The sequence below is a fragment of the Scleropages formosus genome, chromosome 1 (genome assembly GCF_900964775.1).
Source record: "Scleropages formosus chromosome 1, fSclFor1.1, whole genome shotgun sequence".
NCBI lineage: Eukaryota > Metazoa > Chordata > Actinopteri > Osteoglossiformes > Osteoglossidae > Scleropages > Scleropages formosus.
Window position 1 is genome coordinate 2,925,736 of NC_041806.1, and position 18,695 is coordinate 2,944,430.

General features: G+C 44.9%; 2 protein-coding genes across 5 annotated transcripts in view; one reads left to right on the forward strand and one right to left on the reverse strand.

Annotated features, from left to right (window-relative positions):
- The window catches only part of LOC108930258 (zinc finger protein 420-like), a 1,123,701-nt gene that overhangs the window by 695,165 nt on the left and 409,841 nt on the right, over nucleotides 1-18,695 (forward strand). The window lies entirely within an intron of this gene.
- slc39a11 (solute carrier family 39, member 11) overlaps nucleotides 1-18,695 on the reverse strand; it is a 96,563-nt gene that overhangs the window by 51,167 nt on the left and 26,701 nt on the right. The window lies entirely within an intron of this gene.

Sequence of the window (18,695 nt, forward strand, 5' to 3'; positions counted from 1 at the left end):
TTGTTTATCATTTCTGGCGCTCTTGGCGAGTTCCTGTTAGTTAAAGGCCTGCTGGGTGCACTGGCAAGAGACTTTGAAACACACTTTGACAACATTGTGATGCATTTCACTTTCGATGAGAAACGACTCTCCCATTTAAGCCAGTTTTTAAATCTGCTCCAGGAAGGGAGGAGAAAAAAAAAAAAAAAAACCACATTATGAGGCATCCCATACAGGATATACTTTCTCTCAAACCCTGTGCTTCCAGGATAAGCTCTGGACCATGACGACTCTGGATCTGACAAGCAGTTATTGATACGAGATGAGCAGAGGTGGATAATATTCACATAATTTCATGTGCAAGTGGGGGCGGATTAATAATATTAAACCACATCAAGTCAAGGGTTATTACTTCGGTCATGATGATGACCCAAAAAGCGAATGCACATACGCCTCCAACACCATAGCTCACGTACCATGTTCAGGGCTGGATAAAAAAGGGGCCAGATCAAGCAGCAGGATCACGCATGCATGTTTAACTAACACACACGTGGAATGTAGGCTATTCTCGCACCCAGCGCCATAGCAGAATGGAGCATGGGTTGTCGTACCCACATTAACCACGTCCGTCAGCACACACGCACAACGTCATAGTAGGAAGAAGCTGAGACCTGGAGGAAAAGAGTGGAAAGCAACTGCACGATTCCAAATTTAGATTTTTTTTTTTGGTATTTTATACTTAAACTACAGGATATTGCAGGAATTCACATTCCAAAGGGTGTGACAGCAGGGGCTTGACCAGCAACTTTTAGGTGATGAGTCCATGTCCTTAAGCAGTATTTCACCCTTTGTCCAGGAGTATCCCTTTGGATGCTGGCATCTGTTTTATGGCCCATGAAACATTTTTGTTTGCTATAGACAGATTTTTTTTTTTTTAACACACACGTAAGCTTACGTTCTTCATCGGGTGAAGGTGACCCAATGAAGATTGTAAGCCTATAAAAATGAGGCGAGAAGGTCTGATCAGCATTGAAGACGTACAGTGAATTAATCCCTGATTGCATCATTCACCTTTTATATACGCAGAACACCTCTCGTTTCCGTTTTTGTCAATAAACCCACAAACACCTGTATGTTTTTTCCATGTTGTTCCACAATACTGTGTGTTATGGTCACCGAAATTAAATCAGCAGGGAAGAGTCGCAGGCCCATTAGATAACTCCTTATGAGCCATCACACCAATAGTGGTGCTTCTTGCACCTGAAAGGAGGAAGGTGTACGAGGAGATGATCGCCTGAGAGCAAAATCAATGCGTCTCATTCTTCACTTTGAAAGGCAGCCCTCCTCTCTCATGTCTCCCGCTGCCTTCGTCCTGCTGCGTCCTTCAACGCTCCTTTTACTCTGCATCCTTTCCATGTTCCTTTATGTAGGTATTAAGTTAGACTGAGAAACTAGGAGACCATTTCTGTACAAGTCCTCTCTGGTAACAACGTCAGTGGAGAACTTGAGGAACCTGGCCGGAGATGGCTCCAGTACACATCTACATACAATCACTTTTTTCTAGGGTATAGCAATAGCAACAAACATTTGGAAAATTTCTACATAAAGGTGGATGGACTTCAGTTTGTAGAGAAAACTGCTTGTTTGTCCCATCATCTGGGTAAAGGGGGGGGGGAGAAACAAATTCAATCCAATTGGTTTGCTTTTTGACCCCAATGTGGTGAAGTAAAGCCCCTCAGACCCTCACAGCTACTCAATACTTCCCAGAATTCAAGAAGGGTTTCAAACCCTTCTCTTTCAGAAGCCACTTCTTTCCTGACCTGACAGCATCTAACACCTGCTATGGGGTTTCCAGCTCACGGGTTATGAGACACACCCAGCGAGTGCAGTGACACCACTAACACTAAATCCAATCCATACATTTCTGTCTCGAAGTCTCCACATCCAAAATCGTCTCCCGACGTTCCAAGTACTACTTGTGCTGGATTTTTTGTGGGTCGCCTACACCATTCACACCACTAGCAACAGCCCTGTCTATAATCTATATTTTACATTTTATTGTATTGTATATCTACAACACAATAAAAGCGGGTTTGGCCAGGTCCTGCTCTCTGGCAGGTCTGGGGTTCGAGCCCTGCTTGGGGTGCCTTGTAACGGACTGAGCACTTGAGTTTCGGTCTGTGGTAAAACAGTGTTAAACTCCCTGAAGCTCACAACAAAAAGCGCAGTGCAAAAATTTCCTCCAATTAGAAATTCATTGACGTCTTGCATAATAACAGACCTGAAAGGGTCAAGTGAGCTGCAAGGGGTGCGTCAACTGTAGTGAAGAAGAACCCAAAACAAACCCATGTAAATGCTCCTAATTATGTGATCATTTATTATTTGCTCTGAGGACTGGCACTTGCAACCAGAAGGTTGCTGTCTCAAGTCCCGCAGCTCACTATTTCTGTATAAATTGTAGGTTATTTTTTATTTTAATTATATTAAAAATCTAAAAATTTTAATCATCTAGGCACCAAATCATGGAGGCACAGTGGTGCAGCAGGTTTGGGTGGGGCCTGCACTCTGGTGGGTCTGGGGTTCGAGTCCTGCTTGGGGTGCCTTGGGACGAACTGGCATCCCATCCTGGGTGTGTCCCCTCCCCCTCCAGCCTTACGCCCCGAGTTGCCAGGTTAGGCTCTGGCTCCCCGCGACCCCGTATAGGACAAGCGGTTCAGAAAGTATGCGTGTGTGTGTGTGTGCGTGTGTGCGTGCGTGCGTGCATGTGACCTGACACCTGACACCAATGCTAAATCAGCAACTTATAGTGTCCAAAGCAAAATTACTCACACTGATTTATGGTTATTTTTTTACTGTACCATTTCAGAAAAAGTTCTTTGACCAAGGGTACTATAGCAGGAGGGGATTCGAACCCTGGTCATTTCAGTGCAAGGTGAAAGCCCTAACCACTATGCCACGTGGTGGCCCAAGCACTCCTCTTCGCATGAGCAATCCCTGTACATGTACATATCGCACTGACAAAGACTGACAAACTGAACAGTCTGAAATTCTCAGTGTGGCATATCTGATCAGTCCAGAAGCCTTTGCTGGACACCAAGTGCCTGCGGGGACATGGGCGATATTTTCAACTTTAACGCAGCTCATCTTCAGGCCGTCACGGCCAGCCAGACGTCCCCAGAGAGTGGGACAAGCAAAGCCAAGCAAACGGGAGTGACCAACACCTCCGACGCAGGGCAAACTCAGGGCACATCCGCAAAAACAAGTTTACATTCGCTCCTTCTCGAGCAGTGGCTCAGACTGCCGAGGACGCGGACGCGCTATTGGACTTTGACAGGGAGCCTAATCCATTGCGGCGAGGTCGGTGATCCTCTTCCAGACGGACCGCGCATAGTGGGAATTGTGCTTGTAAATCGCCCCGGGCTCAGCGGCGCAACGCAGACGTAGTAAAAAGACTGGGAGATCCGAACCACAGCTGGATGCAAAGGTCCGCATTGAAAATAAATTGGATTTTGTGATGGTGCTTTAGATTAAAATTGCTTGGCAGAGATTAATAGAGGTGCATGTCTTGCTCTGGCTGGGGCTGTGGTACAAAACTGCAACCTGCTGCTCAGGGAAGCTAAGAAAGTAATGAAGCAAACACACTGGTTTGCAACAATAAGTGCGACTGAGAACTTCAACCCAACACCATCAAGTGCCTCTATGTTAATTAAACTGATAACGGGCCCAACTGAACACATCCCAGGCATGAGATCTCATGCCAAGACCCATCTCCTCTTGACTATCCTTCCTAGCTTCAGCCAACATCCAGCTTTTCCCTCCAGGGCTGGAACTCCCCACTTTTCACACAGAGGCATGATCCCAATCTCAGGGACTAAATCCACACGCCACTTCTCAACAGAACAAGGCATGGCAACGTGGGATGGGCTGCAGTCCCGTGGGAGAGTCTGCAAGCTCTTCACACCAGTGCTGACAATATGGGTAAAGCAAGCCGGATTACCAGTATCACAAGCACCTAGAAATCCAGAAGTACTGTACTGGCGTACCATGAGCACCGATAGAAACAGAAGTATCATGAGCACCCGTTGTACCCAGAGCGCATGGAAACAAAGAAATAGCATGATTACATGAACAAACAAATCTCGAGAACCTACTGTACCATAAAGACCTGAAGAAAGTGAAACATCACGAGTGCGTGGAAATGATTAAGTTCCATGAGCACCAAGAGAAACAGAAGTATCACGAGCTCCTGAAATAGCATGAGCACCTGGAGAAACTAAAGAATCGTTGAGTACCATGAGCATGTGGAAGTGAAGTAGTACTATGATCAACTGGGGAACCAGAGCAGCTGGAGCTCGAGGAACACCTGAAGCATCATGAGCGCTGCCACTCCATCAGGTCACTGACAGCTCTTCCAGAGGCAAAGAATTCAACCCTCCCTGTCTGAGAATGCATTCCTCTTAAAAAGGCATGAACAAAATGATGCAGAAATCGAGACCTGCATCCGTTTTCAGGTCATTTCCCAAGGCACGTGCTACCTTACCCACAATGCACCTGTAAAACTATACCGGCATAAATTAATTCCACATTGTGACGTGACCTTGAAAGAAGAACCAATCCTAAAACTGCTGGTCTTAATTGTGACTACAGCAACACAAGAATGTAATCATTTATTTTTCAACCAATACTCGAGCCTCACATTATTCTAACGAGCAGACGGATGGTATGATGCCCCCCTAATTCGATTGCTTGATTTTGAAAGCCTTTGAGGGGTTGAAGAGTGCTTTTTTTTCCCCATTTAAGAGATTCTGCCACAGAACTCCCGTTTATTCTTAACAAGCATATTACTCAATTTGAGATCAAGATATTTTTTAGCAAACTAAAGCCTTTTACTAAAAAGCAATGTGTCCGCTTTCGCAGGAAATGAAAAAAAGAGCTGCCTTTTCCTTGTAACAATGCATCTAGTGCAGGTGAAAATGTTTTTTTTTTTTTTTCTTAATATTAACAGGATATTAATATTCGTTTTTCTTTCCCTTAGCTCACACCTTGTCTAGAACAACTTACAGTAGTGGTCTCATTTACACAGATGAGTATTTTTACTGTATCACTCAGGGTAAGTACCTTGACTAAGGTTATACCACAGGAGTGCAGCCTGAACCAACATCCTTGAGGTAAGTCATCCATGACTTGAACCATGATGTTACCTGTTGCCCAAGATGTCATAATATGCACCTAGAGTAAAAAATATCCAGTAGAAAGTACACACCCTGCTGAAATCTAAACGATATTCTCATTTTGACTAGTCTATGCAATCACAAGATGTAGTATGTAATATACACTATAAGGAGTGAGAAAACTGCACAAAATGCGGTTTATTCAAGTCTCCAGATGGACAATGCTGCAGTGAACGAAACCCGAATTCCGTTAATGCAATTATTCAACTGTATAAATAACATCTACATTTATGTCTCCTTCTCTTAACGTAATCTATAAATTGTACTTTTGCTGAGATGTACGTCGCTTTAGAGAAAAGAATCTGCTAAATGAATAAATGTAAATTTAGCTGACGCATTTCTGTAAAGCTGTTTACATTGACTTACCCATTTTTACAAGAGGGTCATTTTTACTGCATAAAGTCAGGGTCGACACCTTGATCAAGGGTACTACAGCTGGAAGTAGGATTCAAACCTGGATGCTTCGACTGGAAGGTGCCGTCTCTAACCAGCACACCACCTGCTACCTCTCAAAGAGCAGGGAGGAAAAAAGTGAGCTGTGTAAATTACAATTAAAGCAATTACAATGGATAAAATAATATCCCATTCTGCCATCTGCCCGAGTCGACTGCCATGAGTACGACAGAAGAAAAACGAACAATGTTGACAGAGAATACCGGTACAGGTAGCACAAACCGCAACGCTCATCTCTTTACCATGTGGACTTCACGTCTGCCAACAACATCCTGTTATACACACAGGAAAGGCAGACTACAGTAAGACAGCAAGACCGTAGCTCAGGGAGGGAGGGAGAGTCGACTTGGGACTGACCGATCAGAGCTAAGCCCCGCTGCACCAGGCAATGAAAAAACCCATCTCCTCTGCCCCCAGAGACCACTGGTCAAGCTGGAATGTGGACAGGGAATAGCTGGTGACTCCGTCAACCATGTGAGGTTTAGCAACATAACTAGTCCTCCCAGGCCCCCATCCACACCACCGTTACTCATGCAAATTGAAGCCTGAAAGGAGCTCGTTATTCAATTATCAGCCCATTTTCCCCCCGCTTTCAGACTGCTGCAAGACACGGGAGAGTAACTGGTTCCTGAGTCTTTGGATGGCTACACACAGGCAATTACTGAGAAATAAGAGAGGTTGATGTGGGACCAGGTGTCCCAAGATGAGCTCAAAATAAAAAAAAAACATGATTTCCACAACCTCCTTCTCAATTGCAACAGTCACAGTATTTGCAACATTAATCCTATTAGCATCTGCAGTGTTTGTCAGCTTGTGGTCACTTTCAGCTTTCTTCATTATCTATACAATCAAAACATTAACAAGGCAGATGCTCCTTCACCTTCCCCCCCCCACACCTGCTTAGGATAAATATGATGACGCTGCAACAAATTAAGGTCCAGGACTTTTGGGACCGAGATCTAATCAGGAAGACTGCGACCATGACCGCAGAAGTGTCTGCTGAACTTCCTTTCCTTATTATTAGGCAGATAAACAGAGATACACAAAGAGAGCTGCTTAGCCCCAACTGGCACACCAGTCCCTCTCTGCCTGTCATCCATCCCATCAGTCACATCGTATCCAACTATACCTGTGGCTGCTGGGTAAATTCATATTTGTCACGCTGCTTGGACACAATATGGTGCTCCAAATACAGTATATATTTTTTAAATATTTATTTAGTCTGGGGGCATTAATCAGGAGCAGACAAGCAAGGAGGCAGCATGCTAAACAGCCCAGGTCTAAGTAACCCCCCCCAGTGTGGAGGGTCCTCTTTCTGCCAAATCATGAATGCCGCTGTGTCTGAATGCCTGTCACTTCGGCGAGCAAACAAAGAATAAGAAAAGGTCACTTTGCAGTGAGGTACGATTGTGACTCCATGCCAGGATGGCCAAGTAGCCAGTGAACTGTGGTGGAAGTGAATTGTTGGATTGTCAGTCAGTAAGAAAGGAGGACACTGAGTAGGTGTCCACAGGACAAGACAGGGTGAAGAAAGACAAAAATCGCTAAAAACAAGGTAAAACATTGTAGGGAAAACAGAAGGCTCTGGAATGCAGAGCCAGGAATCTTCATTTTGCTTGTATCAATCAATTAATCAATCAACCAAACAACCAACCCTCAAAAAGCCAGGATGTGTACAAGTGCATTCTCCTGGCCACAATGATGGAGTGTAGGCTGCTGTTACCATGGCTTCCACTGCGGGCCCCGCCTTCCTGCAGCTGCATGTATTTGGGTGGTCTTTTTGAACAAAGTTTGTCACCTGTGGGACCTGGGTGTGAAGAGTGTGTACACTTTGAGCCACTCCCAAAGCACCCATTTGGGTACAAAATCTTAACAAAACACAGAAACAAGTGACCTCGCTGGGCAAACACTAACCATCCCACTGGTGAAAAGCTCAACATATACAAAATCAAATCATCCTAGTGGACAAACACTTTGAATACACACAAAAACTAAAGCCGACCCCACTGATCACTAAGGACACAGACAAAAAACAAAACATCACCTTGGATTCAGTACTTAACCGTAACAGTTACTCCTCGGCTTTCATCACGCATCCGAACATTGCTTCTGCCAGTGCTTACCAGAGAAGGACCTGCGCCATGAATCCAAGTGTCACCCTTTGCTCTAATGAACCACCTGCAGCTCTCAGAACTCCCACGGGGGCCCCAGACAACCTGTTTACTCCTGAAAAACTGGCATGTGTGACTCACAAAAGACCCAAAAGAGCAAAGCCATGGATGGAAGCACATTACCATAAAGCCACATCACTGCCTTCTTTAGGACAGTTTTTAACTATCAGGGGAAAAATAAAGAAATTAATACAGAATTTGAGCAATAAACTTCAATATTACTCAGAATTTCATCATTTGAAATCTGCTTCTGGGCTATTTCTGCCGAGCAAAAATTCCCCAAAACTACTGGAGGCCTAATCACGGTTGCACAGGATAACAGGAAGGAGGCATTCTGCCTTGAGCAGAGAGCATGCTGGGTACATGACTGTTCTTAATCATGTTCTGAACTGTTATGTGTAAGAGAGCTCCACGTTCAGAAATTAAGTACCATTTGACATTCTTCAAATCACGTTGCTGTGCAACGTGTCAACGGGGCGCATTTGCTTGCTGACTTGGGGGAGGAGGGCAGAGAGATCTCAGGAAAAGGAATAAGCCCCACCCCTTTTAGCAACCACTGATTAATTGGGGTTTCAGAAGCAAGGTGGGCGCCAACCTCCAGAAATCAATGTCCCTGCCCTTTGGCGGCATAGTCTTTATTAATGAGAGTGGACAGAAAGTGCGGAGATTCGTTAAACATTCATGACTTGCTGCCGGGCCTCGGCACTCAGACTGATGAATTGCAGCCCTGGCTGGAGGGGCCGGGGTCTTCGAAGAGACTGCAGGGGTTAGAATGGAAACCCGAGAGCACATAGGATGGCGATTAAGGAACTGGACTTTCCCTCCGTCCTCTTCCCTATTTGATTATGACCTCTACACCCATCCATCCATCCATCCAAGAGTCAATCTATCCACATCTCCACCTGAATACCTACCCATGTTCTCCGTGTCCACGAAAACACCGATTACTGTCGCTACTCATCCATTTGTCCACCTATAAATCTACTTGCCAATCTATTCATTAATCCTTGAACAAACCAGTCAATTTTTCTATACAGCCATCCAGTCATGAATGTACATATTTCTTAATTTATAATAGCTATTAAAGCACTTATTGATGCATACCATCATCTGCCCACTTATCGATGTTGTTGTACATTCATCTAAGCATGCCTGAACACAACGATTGATCTATGCATGTCCATAAATCAGCCCCATCATTAAAGTGTCTATCCATCTATCCTTCCACTATTAATATTCCACTTAATAATCGACATAATGATGGTGAAAAATCCATGCCACAAAGTTTTCAGATTTTTTTCTCTCTCCCAAACTCACATACAGTAATTACTCTAAGCAAGCACAGCTTAGTAAATTATTATGTTGAAATTAACAAATGTCCAAAGTAATAAGAGGCCCCTCAAGAACAGAGGTTGCCTATATGCTAGGGCTCCCAAAAAAATTAGCCCTGCTAACTTTTAACTTTTAAGCCCACCTGAGCCACACACATTCCAATAAGAGGGAAATTAAGGCCCCCACAGCTGACTGGAAATTGCTTAAACCCACAGTCCCCAAGCACAAATGTGCTATAAACCGTGATGAAGGAAGAAACATCAAGGGTCATTAAAGATGAAACCCCTCACTGGAGGTGTTCATGGTCAGGATTTTTAATTTTTAAAATTATTGTGACTGAGAACCATTTCTGGCATCTTGTGAGGTCTGCTGTACGGCACTACGACCATACCTGGGGCCTAGAACAGAAGCGACATTTGCCAGTTTTGGTCAACACATGTTAAGACCCTAGTGAAGTCACTGCCGCAGAGAGTCTGGAGAGGCAGAACACGTGTCATGATGTCAGATCAACAACGTCCTTCAGAAGCCTTCAACACCCACAATGGACCTTTCCATTCCAAAAGCTCATTATGTCCTACTTTTGGTCAATATTGCAGGTTCAACCCACAACGCTCTGGGAAACAAGATTTGACTGGGCAGTGTACGGGTTGTTTCAATTCAACACGCTGCCCACTGGATTACGCCAACGCCTCTCATTCGTATTCATTCTGCTCCTGTGTTCGAAAGCTGATATAAGAGTCATCTCAGTCCAAACCACATAATTCTACCCAATTTAGATCAGAGGAGAGAGAGAGAAGACAGGGTTTTAAGATACCTAGACTACTTGAGAAGTAAATGTTCATGATACACACATCACTGCAGGCACAAATGTGTGTGTGGGGGGGGAAGAGAAAATTCCAATTCCACTGTGTGTAGAAACAGTGTAGCTGTGGGGGGTAACATTTGACAGACAGCAGGCCATGGGCACTGCTGGCATCAATACGGTGCTTGTCGAAACCCAGTGGACAGCAGCGCGTAATTAGGCCCGAGTTGGGAAGATCAATGCCTCCCCACTCTTACTGATTGATCGGATCTTAGCTGTAGCCATTGCCTTTTTTCTATCTGGCTACAGCTGTGAAAGGGCAGCAAGCGGTGGCGAGTGGACGAAGGAGCTGAGAAAGGCAGATTCGGAAGGCGTGCATAAATGTGATTTGTACAAAACAATCAGTTCTCAATGTGAAGGAGATGAAGCTCTTCATATAGTACCAGCTACTGCAATAAGAGATACAAGAAACTCTTCAAGCAGTTTACATTTTCTACACATGCAAGTACAGCACAGTTGTACAGCATTTCACGCACATTTAACTTACATCGTCAAAACTACATGGGTGATCCACATTTTTTGTACTTTTGCAGGAAAAATATGCACAAAAAAGATTTCTGTGCACAAGTAACGCTTCTAAAAACCCACAACAACATGGGGAGAACTGGAAAACTCCACACAGACTGAGCTGCATTCAAATCCACATTTGAACCCACATCCCGGGGGCCGTGAGGCGCCAGTGCTACACGCTGTGCCACCATGCTGCCCAAATGTACCATAGTGCTAAAAACACATACTGTATATTAAAGCCACACAAGGGTTTGGTCACAAAGTCTAGTTATTATCACAATATCGGCAACGTGCCTGACTGTGGTGCGAGGGGTCAGAGAGGTGTATTGACTCCGTTTGCCAGTTCACGGCCCCAATCAAGGGAAGGAGGTGAAACGTGAATCTCGATCGAAATGCAGCGTGCTCAGGGACGCAAAGACATTACTGTGATTGAGACTTTTATTGTACCTAATTCAATGGAGATTAAGAACTGCTCTGAGAGGGTGGTCTGACAGGTAGGCCTGAGGAAAGGCAACCAGCATAGCCTTTTGTACACACACATGCAAAAACAGACAGATCATTATTATTATTAAGCCTGTTCTTCATTCTGCAGTGAGAATCTATGGCTGTCTATTGTCCTCATCATTTATTCATTTAACAGACACATTTACTTTGTCTCCATGACCTGCAATGTTAGGTTTGTACACCAAGCTACTTACACTGATTTACCTATTTATACAGTGGGATAATGTTAACACCATCAATTTAGGTCAAGTACCTTGATGAAGGGTACTACAGCAGCAGTAGGTTTTCAGCTTGGGTCCTTCAATTGGAAAGCGATCTATCATGCCACTGCACCACTTGCTGGCCCGCAGGTCATACTGCAAAAACTGTACGAGCCGAAGAGTAAAACAGCAGGACAGCCAAATGATCAAGCAGAATTATCATAACCTCAACATTTCCAGATTGAGGGGGACACACGTAAAACTGCCAGGCAGCTGCGGATGTGACTGTGCCTCCCACCATGAGGACAAAAGAAGAAAAGGCACAAGGAAAGAAGAAAGGGACAAAACTGCTGGAGACCTAGTGTAGCAGTTGTAGGTGTCATCAGTTACCTAATTAGCTAGGCCTCCCAAAGAAAATAACCCTTCTCTCCTTCTCTCGCTCTCTCTCAAAATCAAAGCAAGTTCAGCCACAGCAGAAATCTGTAATTCAACTAAGTGAATAAATGACTTCAGATCTGAAACTCCACACAAAGTGCAGGGCGACAAGCTTCTCATCCTCCTTTGAGAGCTAGTTAGAGGAACCGCATGCAGACATTGAACATCAGTGCTGGTGAGCCATGCGGCAGGTTCCCGTTAACTTCGACAACCGCATTGCCAAAATTAAATATGGAGCAAAAACAGCTGTGCCCATCTTTGACGGGGGGAGAAACCAGAGGGGACCTCAGCCAATTTCTGGACAGGATGAGGAGCTGGGGTGAAGCCATCAGCCGAACCTGAATGGTGAGAGAACCTCGGTGAAGATGATGAATGTTACCAATCTGCTGTATCCTGTTCCAGTTTGGCCATCACCTTGGCACTGTTAGTCACCGCTCCCAGGCCTCCTGAGGCCCCTTAAATAAGCGACCCTAAGTTGTCTTTGAAGAAGTCCAAATTAGCTCAAGCAATCAGTGCTCCAACTTATAAAAATGAAACTCCAACTTTTTTTTTTTTTAAAAAACGACAGAGTAAGGCTATTCATATTACAAGCTCTTTTTATAGCTTAAATAACCAAGTTAGTTATATGTTTACACAGTTTTCCCCCAATTCAGTTTATTTTTATCGTGTGCTCTTATTATCACAGTGAGACAGAGCACTGAACAAAGTTACTGGGAATGATCCAGTGTTAAAGGGTGAAAGAAACAACAATTCCAGTTAACACAGTGAGATGGCAGCTGAGGAGAGGAAAACAAAAATATCCCAACTGCAAAGAGGAGAAGAAAAATAAACTTCTGCAGGTCTAAGTACCACAAACTTGCTGCATTAAAAAGTGATTTATATATTTCCATAAGTCTTCGTAGCAATTATTCATTGTTCAGGCAGCTGTTATATGAAGGAGGGGTTTGTATGAAGCAATTTAGCAAGATGAGACTTGTGACACCAAGCCAGAAGTTCACTTATTCATTTTTTCCCCAAACAAAAAAACAAAGAGAATCATTGAAGGCAGGGTGAGTGTTTCCCAGCTATCCACCTTCTAAAGGGGGGAGCCTGAAGCATGAGTCAAAAAATCCTTTAACGAAGTACCTCAAGTCTGGGTAAACTCCCAAAACTGGTTCGAGAGAGAATCACATTGCCTTTAAGAAATTCCATAACATTCAGTGCTGGGCTAAGAAAAGCAGTGGTATCAGTGGCTTCCGCAGTCCTTCAGCAAGTTTTGGTGGGGGGGGACACCTTCGGGAGGAGTTCTTTCACTCAACACCGAGCCTCCAGATGGAACGTGGCTCAAGGCTCCACTGGATCCCTAATCCGGTTTCTGCCGCAGGTGACGCACACATCTGAGGCGCAGCGCCCCAACGCCGCAGTGCTGAATCCCTGCCGCTCAGTTTTACCGGCAGGCGTCTGGCAGAGCTTCTCGGGTCGTAACAAAACAGAGCTGCCAACTGTGCCTGGTGGAGGAACTAAACACTCTCCCTCGCTCACTTTTCCAGAGCGCCAGTGCCAACCATAATCAGGACAAACTGCACAACAAAGGATGACTGATGAGCACGGATGAAACTGGGATGAAAACGGGATGCGGTTGGGATGAGCGTACGACACGCACCTTGCTGGACCAGCATCACAGGCTAGAAAACACAGAAATGTTGACAGTAACAAGCTGACAGGCCAACTCATTGTTTTTATAAACCAGGGCTCAAAATCAATTTCTGGTGTTTGGTTGCCCACAGGACAGGCACATTTTACATTGTAAATACCCCACACAATTTTGCACCTGTCCAATTCTGGAACAAACTGAAAAGGAAAGAAACAAAATGCCTTGATTTAACATATAACTGGACATAAACCAACATTTCCAGTTATATTTACGATGCGATAAGATGTACAGCCTGTAAATAAAACCTGACCGACTGTTACCCAAGTCAGGTGCCCTTCTGGACACGGGACACGTCAGGGCACTTCCACTTCCAGGCCAGAAAACCATTCTTTCCAAGATATAAATGTGTCATTATATTCTGTCATAATCTTTAAAATTAATTTTTCATTCACTTTTTCCGTCAGTAAAGAAACTAAAATAAATGGACTGTAGTTGCTTCTACTCATTGTCAGCCACAACTTGTGTTATGTTGGTTACACAGCTCTACTAAGAAAGTTGCCTTTAAAAGAAATCATCCACAACAGCAAAATGCAGGAGTTATCTTGCTTAGTTTGACAAAGTTGAAAGACTTTTTTAAAACAGATGACAACCACCATGCTGCATAAAATTTCTTAATATTTTATCTTTGTTCATGGCCCACCTCTCGATGGGCACGTCGTAGAATGGTTCTATGTGTCTGGCTATGAAAATGAAATCAAATCACCAGTCCTTACGGTAAAAAAAAAAAAACAATCAAATTGCTTTGAAATTAATGGGGGTGCGGTGGTGCAGTGGGTTGGACCACAGTCCTGCTCGCCGGTGGGTCTGGGGTTCGAGTCCCGCTTGGGGTGCCTTGCGATGGACTGGCGTCCCGTCCTGGATGTGTCCCCTCCCCCCTCCGGCCTTACGCCCTGTGTTACCAGGTAGGCTCCGGTTCCCCGCGACCCCGTATGGGACAAGCGGTTCTGAAAATGTGTGTGTGTGTGTGTGTGTGTGTGCTTTGAAATTTTTTATTTTTATTTTTTTTTAAATTGTAAATACTGAATGGGGGCGTGGTGGCGCAGCGGGTTTGGATGAGTCCTGCTCTCTGGTGGGTCTGGGGTTCGAGTCCTGCTTTGGGTGGCCTGTGATGGACTGGCATCCTGTCCTGGGTGTGTCCCCTCCCACTCCAGCCCTATGCCCTATGTTGCTGGGTTAGGCTCCGGCTCGCTGCAACCCCACTCGGGACAAGAGGCTTCGGCCAGTGTGTGTGTATGTGTGTAAATACTGAAATCTCTCTTGTATTCAAAGGTTTAATCCAAGGACCAAAATTCCTCACTAGAACATCCTCAGAAGTAGTTGGGGTAGCAATGGAACGAGTCACACCCCCCATGGTAAATAAGTCACCCAATTCCTGAAACAGTCAATTAATTCATCTCAGAAAATAGCACGGGTGCCTGTGTGGAACCTAAACCGACTCCATCCCGCAGTTTTTTTTTTTTCCCTTCTTCCTCTCTTAAATGTCCAGTCGACGACCAGTGATTCAGATGAGGCCCCAGAACCAGACTCCAGGTGCGGCGAGTTGTCATTTGGGATGCTCCCTCCACCGCTTGAGAAACGGAGGACACGACCAATCCCGGTTGACCGGAGTCAGTGAAAGAAGCACGTTCACTAGTTCACATGGATGGCCAAGACCCCAGAGCAACAGACGGAAACTTCTTGAGCAAAGACCTCCCCTTAAGGATATGGATGACAGGAACAACAATGTGCGGTCGACAGAATGCTCAGTCCCTACAGTTGGGCACCCCATCACTGCCTGTATTCCCCAGTTCCCACCGCCACCAACTCACAATCATAATTTCATATCCATGTTAACATAGAAATTCACATTTTCCTTTATTTAGCACACAGTTTTCTCCTAGGAATTTATCATGTCTGGTTTGTAAAATAAGCTACACTAATTTATCCATTTATATGGCAGGGTAATTTTTATCGGTTTATCACTGTATCAGTGTACAAGAGGTACCTTGATTAAGGGTACTGCAGCTAGAAGTGGATTCAAACAGTGGCCCTTTGACTCTAAGGAGGCATTCTGAACCACTGCACCATCTCTTGATGTCTGCAAATACGGTTAGGGGGTAACAGACCACCGAGTGTTTGGGTGGCTATTGGGGGTGGGTACCGTGGGACTCTCAGCTCCAACAGTCTCCAAGGGGCTCCTCATCCCAACATGGATCTTATTTCAGCATACATACGTGGGAACATGGGAAGGTCCTTAAGGAGCTCTCACGGACCGACCCAAGTGAGATGGATTTCACGTTGGAAACTGTTTATCCTATGAGCCACAGCATCCATAATAAGCAGCCGGTGATGAGCAGGAGACAGGAGTCGATATCACGGCCCTTCTCACGACACCTCGACCGCTTCCCCAGTGAGAAAGCGCATTCTCTTATCTCCTCCAAGAAAACTCTTATACGATGTAACCCACTAACCAGAGTCGACATTCCGGGGGAATATGTACTATTTTGGAATGAGAGCACCCGCTATGAAATCCAGGCTCTCTCCTTGGGCATTAGCAACCAAGTCTTCCTAGAAATAGATTTTAAAGCATGTACACGATTTATGTGTTTGCACCGGAAGCCATTAAAAGTGTGTTTATTTGAGTGCAGCAGACATTTACGTGTTGATGTCAAATCAGACGCGGAACAATAAATGGTTAGGCCATCTCCAAGAGGAATACCGCAGGAAAAATTCAGGATTCAATCTGAACAAATACCTTTATCGCGCCTTTGATGTAATTAAACTGTAATGTGCCAGCCTGAAGGGTCAGACAGCATCAACATGCCTGACACGTTCAGGGAAACGGCTTACAAAGCGACCCGAGAAAGAAAAACACTGCTGGCCTCCGCAAGATAAGTGACTGCGCTGTATTTACTTTATTTCCGAATAAATCTCACTCCAAGCCGCTTGCGCCTCCCTGCTTTGAAACAAGCTTCCTTTATCTCCAAAGTATCCTGCCCTTTGACCTTTCCCACAATATCCCTAATGGGGACCCCTGAGAGCTATATATGGACAAAGGGCAAGGCAGGGCAATGCCCTGTTTTCCTGACCACTCCTTCACCTTGACCCATTCTAGAAAGGGTACAAACCTTAATTAGAATAAATACAATCTCTTAACATTTATGGTAAAAAAAAAAAAAAAAAAAGACTATTAGCCATTATTCACATGCCACTTCTCCCTCCCCAAGACAACTTACGACATTGGGCCTGTACACTAAACCACTTATGAGTGCCTGAGTCCCTAAGACCCTTCACAAAGCAACAGTTTTAGCCACTGTGCTGCATCACATGGGGACCTTCATACATTCTGCAACCCCTCTAACCCACAGCTTCCCAATCCCAAACCTTCCACCAGCATCTCTTTACCTCAAATTGTTAATTTACACAACTGATACTTAAGATGAACGCTTTAAGGTTTATTGAAGAGGAGCAGCATGTGATGACGGCTAGACCATCACCACTGGTCACACACAACCAGGCAACACGTTAAAGACATACCTCGATGGAACTAAATACTACTTTGCTGCATTTTGGTTTGGTCAACGCTACCAAAGGTGACCATGACTTATGTCTTAGTATTAACATTCACAATCAATGTAAAACAACTTATTTTTTACTTTCGCCAACAGTGATTAGCGCAATGAAGACTGCATATAGGGGAAAAACTCCAGGGTCCAGCATCAGAGGTGTTCATCATTCTGAAACGACTCCTCTCAGACCAGCAACTGGATGTTTATAGCCTTGGACTTTACCTCCACGGCGACCTGGCTGCTCTCAATCGTCCAGCCTGGCTAAACAAGCGTAAACGGAAATGGAGAGATGATTTATGACCCATCCGTGGGTTAAGCAGGGGGGAGGAAAAAAAAAAGAAAAAGCCATTAGTTTCCCTCTAAAAAGACATTGGGGTCAGGGATCTGCGAGATAAGAAACCCACAGCTGATCCCTTGTCCGCTGGTAACGAGGGAGGGCCGGGAGGACGAGAGAGGAGTCGGCTAGGACGAGGTGTGGGTTTCCATACCCATAATCCTTAAGGGAGGCCCCAGATGCAAGGTCTGCCACTAAATACACACTCTACACACACACTGCACCAATGCAAAGTCAAAACTGCCACCATAAGCCACAGACCGTGAACAATTGTGTGGGCTGAAACAGCCCGTTGGAAAAATCCTCTTAGAGATTTATGAAGAAGTAGTTCATCTATGGCCCTCATAACTGAAAATGAGAAGTAAGGTTCAATGGAGCAAAAAACACTGGCTGTACAGCTCAGTCCTTACAGATCATTTGCTTCCACAAAGACATGCAAGTTAATGCCTTTGTAAAGGGTTAGTAATAAGATGTTTAAGAGGCTGTCTGAATACATGAGCCATCACTATCAATACAGCCTCTAGGAGGTATTATTCACCAATGGGTCAAATCATAAAACCAATATCTTGATGCATGCTACTTAATACGTGGGAAATAAAAAGATTAATCTACTGCAGTATTGTGGTCACGGGACTTTGCAGGACGGTGATTTGAAGACTTGAGCGTTGCCTTGGACACAGAGCTCGGAGCCTCGGAAGAAGCCCATGATGCTCTCCAGGTGCGTGGCGCGTCTCCCGGCACTACGGATACAGCAGGGTGCCATGGTAACAGGAAAGCATCATGACAGAGGGACATTATAGATATGACTGTGGACGAAGCACAACACGCAACCACAAACGCTACGTTGGACACTTCTGGACTGCCTTCCTGCACGTGTGGCCCTAACGCTTCTCGGTATTCGAATGTTTCGTGTAACGGGTGCCAGCTTCTCACCAAATCTGCATGTGCTTAGACATATGGGCAGAGGTCACGGCTCTCCATTGATTCATGAGCCATTTCAAAATGAGTGACACACACAGGGTCAGAGGTAATGACTCCAAGGCAACTTGGAAAATATCTATTTGTGTCCCAGATTTGGGGAAAACATTCATAGCCAGAGTGCAGGATGTGCTTTGGAAAGAGCAGAATGTTCTACAGTGTGTCCTCAGCCTTGCCCTTGATTGAAGGCTACCCACCATGCGTAGTGCTAATGTGCAGGACGTGTGTCCATAACCACGCTGGGCAGCTTTGGAACCCCGCTAGCCACACTTGCCTCCTGCTAACCTTATATTCGCCCTGTCTAGGCATCCATTTCAAATCAGGTGTCATATTGTCTTATCGAAAGCACAGCAGGTCAAATGTTACTTCGGGAGGACACTGTTGGTCTATTGACGGCTGCTTTGTTAGTCGCTTGACACTCTGCTGAATGCGTTCCCAAATGAACCTGTTCACGAGGAGTAAATA